Below are 13,866 nucleotides of genomic sequence, written 5' to 3' on the forward strand. Positions count from 1 at the left end.
ATAGACTGACTGGTCTCTAGCAGATAAATGACTTCCTAGGCTAACACAAGGAAGTCAGGTTTTTCTGTGTCACTGACTCAGGACCTGTCTATCAAGTCTAAGTCAGGTCCAAATCTAAGAGTTAGGAAAAACATCGAATATGAGAGCGGGAAAAGCCTGTTTATCATTACTGATGTTTGCTAAGTTCCTCACAGGAGTTGCCTGTTTAGTTCAGATAGGCCTGGTCTCCGGAGTCACGCCTCTTAAGTCCGCTGGCTACATTCACATGCCCCAACGTGTAACAATGAAAGGAAGCCATGGGATCTTTTGCTCTGCACAGATTTCTCCTTTTCCAACAAGTCATGGTGTATGAGTGTTGTACATGGGTCTATCCTACGTGTAAAGCCAACAAAAATCTTGGGTCTTGCACCCCCACTTTGTTATGCCCATAGAAACCACCAACGCCACCTCTAACCTCAAATAACGAAAAGCCTTTCTCTTGAAGGAGTGCTGTGTCAAGGGCAAGCCCCCCATAAATGGTGGTGACTTGAGTTATTTAGTCTTTTGTGAAGAGACTAGGAGCTGAAAGGGGAGAAAAAACAGATGCTGAATTTGAGCTTCACCTGTCAGACGGCTCTCAGGTGGGGAAGAAAGTTCAGCACCCGGCGGAGAGCCGCAGGTCGTGGAATTCACGGAGAGATGATTGTCTTCTTACTGCTTGGCCAGAGTATTCGAGGTAGCTGCTCTGTGTGTGGATGAGGGCTGGAAGGCTCCTTTCTTGTCCTTTTTTGTTTGTTATAGAGGAGGGTGAGGGACGCTGAATGGACGACTGTTAGGTACGATGAAAGTGAGTCCTTCTTGGGTATTTGAAGGAAAGGCCGGTAACAAACCCATGAACAAAGGTGGGAATAACCTATGCCCGCCCCGTCCCCATTCCAGGGGAATTGAGCTCCCAGGTGAGAAGGCTCCAGCGAGAACCCCACAGGGACTTGGGGTGGGGTGAGGCGCCTGCATCAGGGACGTGCTGGACACCCCTTGGCCCTCTTCAGAAACCTTGGGGTCTGCGGTGGCAGGAAACGCATCACCCAACCCCAGCATGTCACCTCGGGGAGGTGGAGCCAGGTGGGTCGGCACCCCTCCAGGAAGGGCTGCGGGTCCAGGGCTTCAGGGCCTCCCCGAGGGAAGAGACGAGCATGTGGACCAGGCCCGCGGGGTCCGCGGCCTCGGGACTTCGAGGGTGAGGAGCCGCACCCGGGCCAATTTCGGGTTCCCAAGGGAGTACGAGTCAGTGCCCGCCAGCGAGCGGGCGGGCCGTCAACTGCCCGGCCCGTCGCCTCCCTCCCCGCCCCCCGGCTTCCTGCGGAGGCCGCGGCCGCCATGTTGTGGGGCTGAGGCGGCGCCGCGGAGCCCGAGCGGCTGTGACAGGCTGCGCAACAGGTTCGCTGTCGGCGGCCTGACGACGAAGCAGGCGCGCAGCGGCGGCTGCCGAGCAGGTCTCCCGGCATCCGCCCGCGCCCGCGCCGCTGGTGCCGAGGGGCGCGGGGTCGCGCTGTGACGTGCGGGAGGCGCGGCGGGCGCGCCAGGTGGGTGAAGCCGCTGCTCGGGCTGCGGCAGGGCGCGGGGCAGGTGCGGGCGCTGCGGCGTACGCCGCGGGGAGGCTTGCGGGCCGGGCCGGGAGGCGGCTGCGCGCCCCGCACGACGCGGACGGGCCCTCGGGAACCCGGGAGGCCCCCGAACTAGGCCCCTGGCAGTCTTGGCGGCGCCGGGCGGAAACCTCCGGCCCCGGGTTCCTGCCCCCGCGGCGCGGCCAGGGCGGACGGCCAGGAGCCGGGGCCGGGCTGCCTCTTCCCCGCGGCCAAACCCTGGACCCCTAGCCGCGGTCTCTTCTGGCAGGTGCGGACGCGGCGGCTGGCCCCCTGGCTTTCGGGGTGCGGGCAGAAGCGAACCAGCCCTGAGGGGCACCCGCCCGCTTCCTCGGGGCCCCATTTTATTTTCACAGAGTTGGTTTTCCTCCTTGGCAATGGTTGGTGCGGAATGTCAGGTGAGCCGCATCCCAGTGCGTCAAAGTAGCCCGAGTCACGAGAGGCCAGTGGGCGGATGCTCTGAGTCCGCCGCTCTCATTAAACCAAAGTTGGGAAATGTTACAATTTGAGTTCAGCGTTATTGACTTCCAGGGTATACAGGAAGCACGGAGAGCTGTAATCTCTTGGACCAGAGTAAAAGTTGATTGCTTTTATAATTCTTTTTGAAGACGCCTGCATATGTATAGTGAATGGGTAAACCGAGGCTGAAATGCAGATGGCTGTGCATTTTATAAAAAGATGATGTATTTGGATTTATTAATCCTGTGCGTTATAGTCGAGTGATTGCTGATGGCAAGTATGCTTCACTTGAGACTTGTATTTATTAGGAGTATTTTTGATAGAATACTTTGTGATAGGAATTAAACAACACAAAAATGTTTGCTTTGCTAAATGCACTAGTTTGTTTTTGCTAGGGTTTACTTGCTTACCCAGAAATAGGCGAGTGTGCCTTGAAATTTTGTGTTGTCCTAGTCAGCTTAATTTAGGTAGCATAGACTCCAGGTTAAGCTTCTTAAGCCTCTTAAGAAAAGTAATTGCCTCTCTCCCTGTACTTCTTTGCTATGTTGTTAATCAGTGGTAAAACCTAAATACAATCTAAAAACATCACGTAAAACCCTTACATAAATTAATAATGACGTCTCTCAAAATTGAAAGATAGTAGCAATTTTGATGTGCTAGGTTTCTTTGGCTGTGCCTACGATTCCCTTGTAATTTATTTCCCCCAGCTTTATTGAGATATGCTTGACATATATTCCTTATTACTTCAAAAGTAGGTAAGGTGAAAGTTGTTTCTAAAAGCTTCATTTAAGGACAAACAGAATTTTGTGTTTTTTTGGGATGCCATGGAAAAAAACGTGCATGGCTGCTGATTTAATGTAGTAGTAATGAGCCTCACGAACGCTTGCATCTTTTTATAGTTTAATGCATGTAATTGTTTTTTTTGCTTACCTTAATAACAAAAGGTAGAATTGTTTGCGAAAACTTGACCTGTACTGAATTATTGAGCAGGGAGGTACTATTGTTAGTTCAGTATATCTCATGGCTAAAATTCAGATCTCACCAGAATATGAGAAAATTTATTCTACAATTGCTGGGATTAGAATTATAGTTTTTAAAAAATTTGTATTTTCACAAAATCTGGATAGTAAAAGGAACTTATATACATCGATCACCCAAACTCAGCAGCTTTCAAGACCTTCTTTACCCATCTCTTTCTTCCTTTATTTTTTTCACTCTATAGACTTACCATATCTCTTTTTTACAGTGTAAATTTTCTTACATAACCTTAAGATTTTTACTTTGTTGTATCTTTAATGCAGAGTTTCAGAAATTTCTATCTAGTAAGACAAAAAGACCATTTATTGGATATCTACCTCAGCTACTTTCCTCAGTATTAAAATATATTTACCATTTTTGTCATTTATTGAACACTTACTGCCTCCCAGGCTCTGTGTTGTGTTATATAATCATTTAGGCTCACAGAGACCCTATGAATAGTTCTTTCCCACCCATCAAATAGATAAGGGAAATGTTAACCTGGAGGTTAACAGAGCTTCTTTAGGTTAACTGAGTTACTCTGGGTCACTGAGCTAGTAAGCCAGGTTTCAAACCAAGATTCTTCTAACTTCAACACCTGTTCCTTATCTGGTACATTCATCTTGGTTCAGAAATGAAAACAAAAGGTTATTTGGGCATTCAGTATTTGTTGAGTAAACGAATGAAAGTTTTGATACATATTATTCCATCAATAAGTAGCATTTTTATATACTATATTTACTTGTAAAGCATTTATATTAGCAAGTTCCAAAAATGATTCAGAATAAACTAATTACCTTACTCAAAATATGGTGGTATTTTATTACCATACAACAGTGCGTGTGCCTGTTTTTCTTTTTTTATATTCTAATATTTTCAGTACCTTATTTATGGAAAAATGTATGGAATAACTATTAATATTTATGAAGAAAGGCTAAAAATAGGCAGACGTTTTTGTGTGCCAATTGTTAAAGGCAGGACTCCAAGTGTGAAGTATAAAAATAGTGTTTAGGATTAGTTCTGTAAAAGAATAGTCCTATAGATGAAGCTGCATCAGAAACGCTATATTTTTTACTTGAGTTTGTTTTTTACTTTTTACCATTCTCTATCTACAGAGCACAGCGACTAAATTAGAGTCTTGTTGGGTAGAGTGTGCATATAGGTATTCTTGAGAAGGAGGAACTGAACTGGTCTTAAATGACCTACAGGCAGAGAGGAAGTGGGGGAGGGAGGAAGGAAACTGAGCAGAAAAGAATACATCTGAGCGAATACATCAAGAAATAATGTATAACTCTAAGAGGGCACCATGTTTCATTTTCAAATATTCTGAGAGATTAATTAAAAAAATGAATTTCACAGCTATATGAAGACACTGAATGATTTGTTTGTGAAGTTATTCAGCAGTGGTTATGGTAGACATTTAGAGATCTAATACCAGATGGCAGACTTTTAACTTGTTTTACTTAAGCAACTGTTTTATGTTTTCTAGATCATTTTTTTCACTAGTGCATATTCATTTTAGAAAAAGTATATGTATTTCAATAAAAATTTTATTTATTTTGGTCTGGATAAAAGTACAGGCCTTTAAGTTAAGCCTCCTGCTTATATCTGTTTTGAGCAACTTATTTTAATTCTCTAAGCTTCTGTTTCCTCATATGTAAAATGGGGAAAATAACAGTACCTATCTCAGTGCTGTTGTATGTAATATAAAGTCCTTACCACAGTGATTTCTGCTTGGTATAAGTGCTTAATAAATGTTACATATTATTATTCCAACTTATTTCAAAGAGAAATTTCAAAACTGAACTTAGTCGTCTTTCTATTTTTTATTTATTAAAGAAAATTTTGCTCTTGATGTTTAATCTTACCATCAAAACAATCCATAAAAGAAGGCTGGAAAATAGAGTAGAACTTAGCCACAATCCTTTCTCCCAACAAAGAATCTGCATTTTTAGTCCCCTTAATTTGGGGGAGGGTGGGAGGCATAGCCTAAAAGAAGCAAATGTTCTATATCTGGAAAAGAAGCTACTGCTTTGGTTTATTACTTCAAAGTCTTTGAATCCACATGCTTAAATAACTTCTACTTTTCAGTGTGAGGAGTATTTGGCTACTATGAGGTTGATAATGGGAAAGAATGACCAAGAACAGTGTCAAACTGCAGAGCCCACATAGATAAGGACCCATTCGGGTTTGCTTGGACAGTTTGGAGGACACTGATAACTTGCTGTATCATTTCATTTTTGCTTAAAAATAGGTATTTGGACACTTTCTTCACCACCTTGCCACTCCTCCACACTTAAGAATGATTGCTTAAATATGAGAATTAAGTAGGTCAAATTAATAAATTTCACAAATTATGCAACATTTGAGGACTTTACTTTTAGTGAGTGTGTGCTAAGTTGCCTCAGTCGTTTCTGACCCTTTGTGACCCTATGGACTGTGCCTTTGCGATGCTATGTATGGACTGTAGCCCACCAGGCTCCTCTGTCCATGGGATTCTCCAGGCAAGAATACTGGGGTGGGTTGCCATGCCCTCCTCCAGGGGCTCTTCCTGACTAAGGGATTTAACCTGTGTCCTTTACGTCTTCTGCATTGGCAGGCAGGTTCTTTACCACTGGTGTCACGTGGGAAGCCCTTTTAATGAGTATGAAATACTTTTTGGTGAATATAAGTGAGAACTTAGAGATTAATGAAGTTTGCTGGGAATGAAGCAGACTAGGAATGCTTGTGTAGCATTCATTCTCTAACTTTATGGTAAGCCCTGAAAACCTGAATGATAAAGAAGACTTGAGATTTAATTTCCCTTTATTCTCTTCTTCTCACTAGAAGCATTTTCAGCTTTACCTCTGCTAAAGCTCCAGTGAAATGCTTAGACAACCTGTATTAGAAGACTTTCCCTCCCCACTTCTCCTTTCTTCTGGTGTCTGGTCTTCATTCCATATGTGTGTGTGTGTATTTTTTTTTTTTTTTTTTTGGCTGTGCAGCATGTGGGATCTTACTTCCCTGACCAGGGATTGAACTCATGCTCCCTGCCATGGAAGTGTTGCGTCCTAACCACTGGACTGCCAGAGAAGTCCCTTTCTTCCATGAATATGAAGTTTTTTCCTCCTTCCAGCATCCTAGTTCCTACATCCAGAATCTAGGGTTCCACTGTTCCCTGAAAGCTGAGTTACTTGGATGATTGAGATGGAAAAAGCCATGCCATTCAGGTTTGAGACAGATACAGATAACTCAAAGCTTTCTGACCACTCCTTTCCGGGACCTGGGTTTTATAGTCTTTATAACCTGGTGGTCATCCCATCTTGAAAAAGTACGTGCTGCAGCTGCCTCTTATATCCATGTTTACTATTGCTTTCCTCATTAGGTTGACTTTACCCCAACTTTATCTTTCTAGGGGTTTCAATGGGGGGAAAAGAAGCTCCTCTTCCCTCTTTTTCTGCCCTCTGCTTTAACTTTCTTTTATTCTCAGCCTCTTTCTTCTTTAAAAAGTTAAACCTAACAGAAGTCACTCATAATTCTTGATACTGAATTCATTTGTTCTTCTAGCAAATAATGAATGTCTTCATGCCAGGAACTGATCCAACCACTGAGAGTATAAACAGTAAACAAAACACACAAAAACCCTGCCCTGTGCTACTTGTATTCAGGAATGGGGAGTGGAGACAAAAATGGCTAGGAGTTAGAATTTGCTGAGTGCTATGGAGAAAAGTAAGGTAGGAAATGGGGCTAGGGAATGTGTGGGCAGTTGGGTGGGGGTAAATGGAGAGAAGAGTTTGCCTCATTCAAAATTATTAAAGAATTCAAAATTGGGAGGATTATTGTACACATTTTATGAGTTAATTTAATAGTATTTCAGATAATTGTATTTAACAGAAATGTTTATCATTCACTATCTGGTTTGGACCCGGTAGATCTCTTAATATTTCTATTTTCTAGTAACTTAAGCCAGAAAACAAAAAACCTCAGGTACAACGTGAACCTAGAGCAGATAAACTATTTATCAAATAGCATAGAATAGATACCTTAATTTGATTTTTTCTAAAAGTGCTATATTGTGTTTGTTTTTAAATTCTATAGACTTTTGGTTTATGCTATTTTTGTTATGAGTAACATAAGGTTCCTTGTGTAAAACTGGAAAGCTGCAGGGAAATTGAAGGAAGAAAATTATAGTCCTTAATAATCATATTATCCAGAGAAATGTTGAGTGTTAATATTTTGGTAGATCTCATCTAGAAATTTTTCTTTGGGAAAAATGGAATTATATATTCTGCTTTTGTTATCTGCTTTTTAGTTTAGTAGCACTTATCAAAACCATAGTTCTACTTTATATTTATCTACAATAAAATTTTTATTGGCTAAATAATATTGTCTTGCTTATGCTGCTGCTAAGTCGCTTCAGTCGTGTCCAACTCTGTGCGACCCCATAGACAGCAGCCTGCCAGGCTCCCCTGTCCCTGGGACTCTCCAGGCAAGAACACTGGAATGGGTTGCCATTTCCTTCTCCAATGCATGAAAGTGAAAAGTGAAAGTGAAGTCACTTAGTCATGTCCGACTCTTAGCGACCCCATGGACTACAGCCTACCAGGCTCTTCCACCCATGGGATTTTCCAGGCAAGAGTACTGGAGTGGGGTGCCATTGATACTGGATGTTAATAATGTCTAACGTCTATTGATACTACTGTATCCTGGTTACTTTTGAGACACTTTACATACTTTTGCTCATTTAGTCTTTAGTCTCTCTTTAAGAGCTGTTCTATGATTATTTATTTTACAGCTAAGAAAATTGAGCAAGGACAAGTTTGGTAATTTTCCCAAGATCCCACAGCCAGTAAGTGGGAGCCATAGGTTATGAACTTATTCTGACTCCATAGCCTGTGCTTGTATCACTGTCTCATATTGTTTCTCAACATTAAGGTAGTTTATAGTTGTTTTTGTTGTTATTTTAAGTTGTGCCACAGCTAACATCCTTGTAACCATATCTGACTTTATGATTATTTCCTTAGAATAAATTTCTAGTAGTTGCAGTAACATTGGGTCAAAAGGTGTGGGTACTTTCTAAGGCCCATGTAAATGTATTGCCAAGTTGTCTTCCAGAAAAACTTGTCAGTACCAAAGTGTTCTCTTAACCAGATAAAACCAGATTCCCCACATCCTTAGGAACACTTATTTTTAAATCTAATAATTTGATAAAGACCCTTGTTTTAATTTTTCTTTCTCTGAATATTAGTAGTGAAGTGAAAGTTGGCCAGTCGTGTCCAACTCTTTGCAGCCTCATGGCTATACAGTCCATGGAATTCTCCAGGCCAGAATACTGAAATTGGTAGCCTTTCCCTTGTCCAGGGGATTCTCCCAACCCAGGGATTGAACCCAGGTCTCCCGCATTGCAGGCAGATTCTTTACCAGCTGAGCCACAAGGGAAGCCCAAGAATACTGGAGTGGGTAGCCTATCCCTTCTCCAGCCTATTTTACCCAGGAATCAAACCAGGGTCCCCTGTGTTGCAGGCAGATTATTTACCAACTGAGCTATCAGGGAAGCCCTAATATTAATAAGGTAATACTTAAAGTTTTTTTCTTTGAGAAATATTTGTCTCTGTCCTTTTCTCACTTCATTGGCATGTTCATCTCTTGGTTATTTCTAAGATTTCTTTAAATACTAAGAATAGTAACTCTTTGCTTATAGGTATAAATTTTTTTTCCAAGTTTGTATCTTAGCTTTGTAAATGAATTCTTATCAATTGTAATGATAATAGCTAGGGTTTATGTAGTAATCACCGTGTGTGTGCGTGCGCACGCGTGCGTGCTTAGTCACTCAGTCGTGTCCAACTCTTTGTGACCCCACGGACTGCAGACCACCAGACTCCTCTGTCCATGGAATTTTCATGCCAAGAATACTGGAGCGGTTTGCCATTTCCTATTCCAGAGGATCTTGCCAACCCAGGGATTGAATCTGTGTCTCTTGCATCTCCTGCTATATTAATTGATTATATTAATTAACTCATTTAATTTTTATAATATCTCTTCTCTATGAGGTAGGTGCAGTTATTAGCTCCATTTACAAAGTACTCTGACAGCATGTTTTAAATTCTCAAACGGTTTTTTCTTCTGTGTCCTTGCGCATTTCTGTTCTCAGTTCCTTAGAATCTCTTTTCCTAGCCTAATGGGTGATACCTTTTGTTCAGTTTTTCATTTCTTAGTTTAGAAGTTATTTTCTCTGGTATTAGTCATCTAACAACTTTCTAGTTCCCCAAGGCAAAGTTAGGTGCCCATCTTCTGTCTTTTCTTTATACCTGTTGCACTTACATGCAGTTATCATTTTTGGTCTTATTCCTCTTGTGTATTCCCTGCTCTTATACATTTTATACAGATGCTGTACATCTGAATACTCTGTAAATATTTGTTGATTTGAATTAAAGGTGCTCATGATACTGTTGGTGATATAAGAAAGAAATCAACTTTCCCAGTATGTAAAATAGAGAAACTTACACTAAGGAAGTTAACTCTGGAACTCAACTTTGAAGGCCAGTGGGGAAGGAGGCAGAAAGAGGGGGGCCTAGAGACTGAGTGCAAACACACATGGGAATTTCCCGTTCTGGGAACAACAAGTGATTTACAGTGATTTTGAGGTTTATCAGCTTTGCCTCTGGGAAAGCCTGATGTAATAAATCCCTCCTTCACCCAGCATACCTGGTCTAGTGTTAGTATTTCAGTCTTTCTTCTGGAGCTCTTCTGTTATAAAACAGAGCTCAGTTTCTTTTCTGACTTCCTCATTTTTCCAGTGTGACAGGAGCGGGGGAAGTTGGCAGGTCCTGGTATAATCTTGATAAGATCTTGAAATGCCCAGGGAAATTTTGTGACTTGGTGGGGAAGGCCCACTGGCAGCCTTTGCTGAAAGTGGAAGCCTTGGGCTTGGGGAGAGAGGAAACCCTGCAGCCCTCTGTGAAGACTTGGGTTCCTGCACGCCCTTTGCTGGTTGTCAGCACATGGCACGAGACCTCATTGTCTTTTCTCTCTGGCCTTCATTACGTTTCTGTTCTTCTAGGTTTGATACAAGACTAAGAGACGTTCTTCTCTGGCTGTAGTCTTGAGGTATACTGACTGCTGGTCTTGAGGAAGAAGTGAGCACTTTACAGATTGACAATATAATTTATTTGTCATTTAATTTGGTATTTTTTCAAATCCTCCTCTTCATATCTCATCGTGTAACTAAAACTTTTTTTAATTATGAAAATAATTCATGCTGATTGAAGAAACTTTGTAAAATAGAGAAAAAGAAAAGTAAGAGAAAAGTTATTCCAACAACCAATTACAACCACATTTTGGTGTCTCCCACCACCCTGTTTTTGCTCTTTGTTTTTACATACGTATTTTTGTACATGTTTTACAATACAGCACTGTAGTTAGGAACATGGCTTGTGCTATCTGGGGTTTTAGTTACAGCTTAGCCTTTTATTAGCTTTGTGAGTATAACTGTCTCAGTAAGCCTTAGTTGTCTTTTCTTTAAAAAGTGGCAGTTTCATAAAATATTTATCCCTAGAGTTTTTGTGAGGATGCAGAAATAATATGTGTTCAGTGTGACCATCTCATAATGACTTTTCAATAAACGTAACAGTAATAATCAGGCCTGTCCTTTGGTTAGGTCATCGAGGGGTGCTCCTCTGGCCTGTGCTTGGAGAGAGGAGGTAGGTCAGGTTACTGTACCTTTCTTTTCTGAAATAATTAAAATTCAACTTCAAAATTTTTTTTAACATTCTCAAAGGGCCTATGAAAATGTTTACACTGAGACCTCCTTTAAAATATGACTTTTATCTTGGCCTAGCCTCACAATGGGTGAGTGGCCTGGGCCTCAGACTTCTAGGCCCATCTCAGATACATGATGATGGTATCAATGATGTTTCAATAACAGTGGCAAGTATAGACCTGAGTGTCAGGCTTGGTGTTTGGTAAGTATTCAGTGATTGTTAGCTGTTCTTTTTAATAATGATAAATACACATTTATAGTATGTTATAAATTATAAATTCCAGTGGATGTTGGCAAATTTTATATGCAGAGTACATCATGTGACATGCTGGGCTGGATGAAGTACAAACTGGAATCAAAATTGCTGGGAGAAATATCAATAACCTCACATATACAGATGACACCACCCTTATGGCACAAAGTGAAGAGGAACTGAAGAGCCTCTTGATGAAAGTGAAAGAGGAGAGTGAAAAAACTGGCTTAAAACTCAGCATTCAAAAAAGAAGATCATGGCATCCAGTCCCATCACTTCATAGCAAATAGATGGGGAAACAGTGGAAAAAGTGAGAGACTTTTTTTTCTTGGTCTCCTAAATCACTGCAGATGGTGACTGCAGCCATGAAATTAAAAGACACTTGCTCCTTGGAAGAAAAACTATAACAAACACAGACAGCATATTAAAAAGCAGAGACATTGCCAACAAAGGTCTGTCTAGTCAAGGCTATGGTTTTTCCAGTAGTCATGTATGGATGTGACAGTTGGACTATAAAGAAAGCTGAGCACCGAAGAATTGATGCTTTTGAACTGTGGTGTTGGAGAAGACTCTGGAGAGTCCCTTGGACTGCAAGGAGATCCAGCCAGTCCATCCTAAAGGAAATCAGTCCTGAATATTCATTGGAAGGACTGATTCTGAAGCTGAAACTCCAGTACTTTGGCCACCTCATGCAAAGAACTGGCTCATTGGAAAAGACCCTGATGCTGGGAAAGATTGAAGGCAGGAGGAGAAGGGGATGACAGTGGATGAGATGGTTGAATGGCATCACTGACTCAATGAACATGAGTTTAAGCAAGCTCTGGGAGTTGGTGATACACAGGGAAGCCTGGCGTGCTGCAGTCTGTGGGGTTGCAAAGAGTCAGACATGACTAAGAGACTGAACTGATAAATTATAAAAGCATAAACAGTTTCCAGATTATTACATAATCTTCCTGAAATTTTTTTAAAAAAGTTATTGAGGTATCTATCTAGATATAGATATATCTGTATATTTAGATAGATCAATCTATCTACCTATATATATCTGGATAGATCTGTCTACCTATATATGTCTAGATGGATCGATCTATATATATCTAGATCAGATCTATCTAGATATATAATTCACATATCACTATGAATTTGACTGAAGTGGCAGCATAATACTTGGCTCAGTGTGTTCTCCCCTTATTGGATACTCATATCGTTTCCAATTTGTCTCTAGTAACTAATAATAGCTGCAGTAAATGTCACTGTAAGTAAAGCACTTCCCACATTTATTATTGTTTCCTTGTGACAGATTTCCAGAAATGAAATCATTGACTTACAGGATAAGAATTTTATTAGGATTCTTGCTGTATATTTTCACACTACCTTCTGAAGAGCTCTGATGGTTTGTACCCCCATGAGTATGTCTGTAACCCTCCTCTCTTCTCACCTTTGCTAGCCCTGAATACTGCTAGCCCTAGGGTCTGTTTTTTTTTTTTTTAAAGTAAGTCTATAAGGAGAAACAAAATAAAAATTTGCATTTTCTCGATTGATTAGTAATGTTAACATCTATTAGCCAGTTTTATTTCCTCTTTGGAAATTGTCTATTTAAAGTCTTAGTGTTTTCATTATCTAAGTAGTTCTATGTACATTAAACATGATAACTATCATATTTGTTTTGCTTTTTCTCCGATTGTATATCTTTTAATTTTGTATTCAGCAGAAGTCTAAAAATATTTGTATGGACGAATCTTTACTATTTCTTTTGCATAAATAATAGCTTCAGGACTTAGTTATCTTTGTTTTAGGGAGGTGATATTTTACTTGAAGGTAAAGCATCTACCTGAATTTTTTCCCTCTATACTATTTTTTAGAATATTTACTTATTTTTTTGACCATGTGGGGTCTTAGCTGTGGCCCACAGGCTTGGTTGCCCCATAGAATGTGGGGTCTTGCCTCCCCGACGAGGGATCGAACTCATGTCCCCTGCCCTGGAAGGTAGATCTTCAACCATTGGACCACCAGGAAAGTCCTCTCCTTCTATACTTCTTAATCAAGTCAAGTAAATAGTTTTGCTTTAATATTTAGTCCTAATATGAGATGGAAGAGGATAGACCAACTAGCCAGCTCCCACCAGCCCACCCCTTACAGCAGTGCAGGCTGAGTCACAAGCTATTCTTAGGTATTTTTTCCCCTTTCATGTGGGTGAATTGTCTTGTTCAGACTTGTTGACTAATTCTTCTAAAATTGGTCTAATTTAGATCTTCATTATCGGAGCACTAGCTACTTCAGTTATTAGTTTACCATTTCTGTTCTTTTTTTGCCCTATTGGTCGATTCTTTGTGGACTAAACTTAACATTTATAGAAGTCCAAGTTCACAGCTTATATTCAGACACCTTAAACTGAAGATGTTAAGTTGCAGAACTAGAACTGAGAACTAAATTTGTGTAGAGCAGTTCTCTTTTTGAAGCTTTTGAGTCTCAACATGCTTTGTGTATTTGGGGCCCTAAACCTCTTGGTAGAAATAATAATCACCTTTTACTCAAATGTAATCAATATTTGTAAGAAAAACATCTCCTTTTTATTAGTAATTGGTACAACTGCGGTTGTCATACCAATTCAGTGAAATTAAGCCAATTCTTAATAGTTGAAAATGAAGATGAAGTAATAGTAGTAACAGCCATCATTTATGAGCACCATCAGTGTGCCAGCTGTTTTACAGACATGATACCTGAGCCTTAAAAGAGCCTGGCATTTAGGTGCCATCAATCACATTTATAAGTTAGAA

At 40.7% G+C, this 13,866-nt stretch overlaps 1 protein-coding gene across 6 annotated transcripts in view; it reads left to right on the forward strand.

Annotated features, from left to right (window-relative positions):
- Positions 1 to 576: 576 nt before the first annotated feature.
- The window catches only part of ITSN2 (intersectin 2), a 126,517-nt gene continuing 113,227 nt past the window's right edge, over positions 577 to 13,866 (forward strand). For 3 of the 6 annotated variants that reach the window (XM_061433158.1, XM_061433149.1, XM_061433156.1), the window contains exon 1: positions 1,472 to 1,562. The gene's annotated coding sequence lies outside the window, so the exon portion shown is untranslated. Of the gene's footprint in view, positions 1,217 to 1,471; positions 1,563 to 1,934; positions 2,021 to 13,866 lie in introns of those variants that run through there. The other 3 variants (XM_061433150.1, XM_061433157.1, XM_061433151.1) reach the window with 3 other exon arrangements.

Source organism: Bos javanicus, chromosome 11, assembly GCF_032452875.1.
Source record: "Bos javanicus breed banteng chromosome 11, ARS-OSU_banteng_1.0, whole genome shotgun sequence".
In the NCBI taxonomy this organism is placed as follows: domain Eukaryota; kingdom Metazoa; phylum Chordata; class Mammalia; order Artiodactyla; family Bovidae; genus Bos; species Bos javanicus.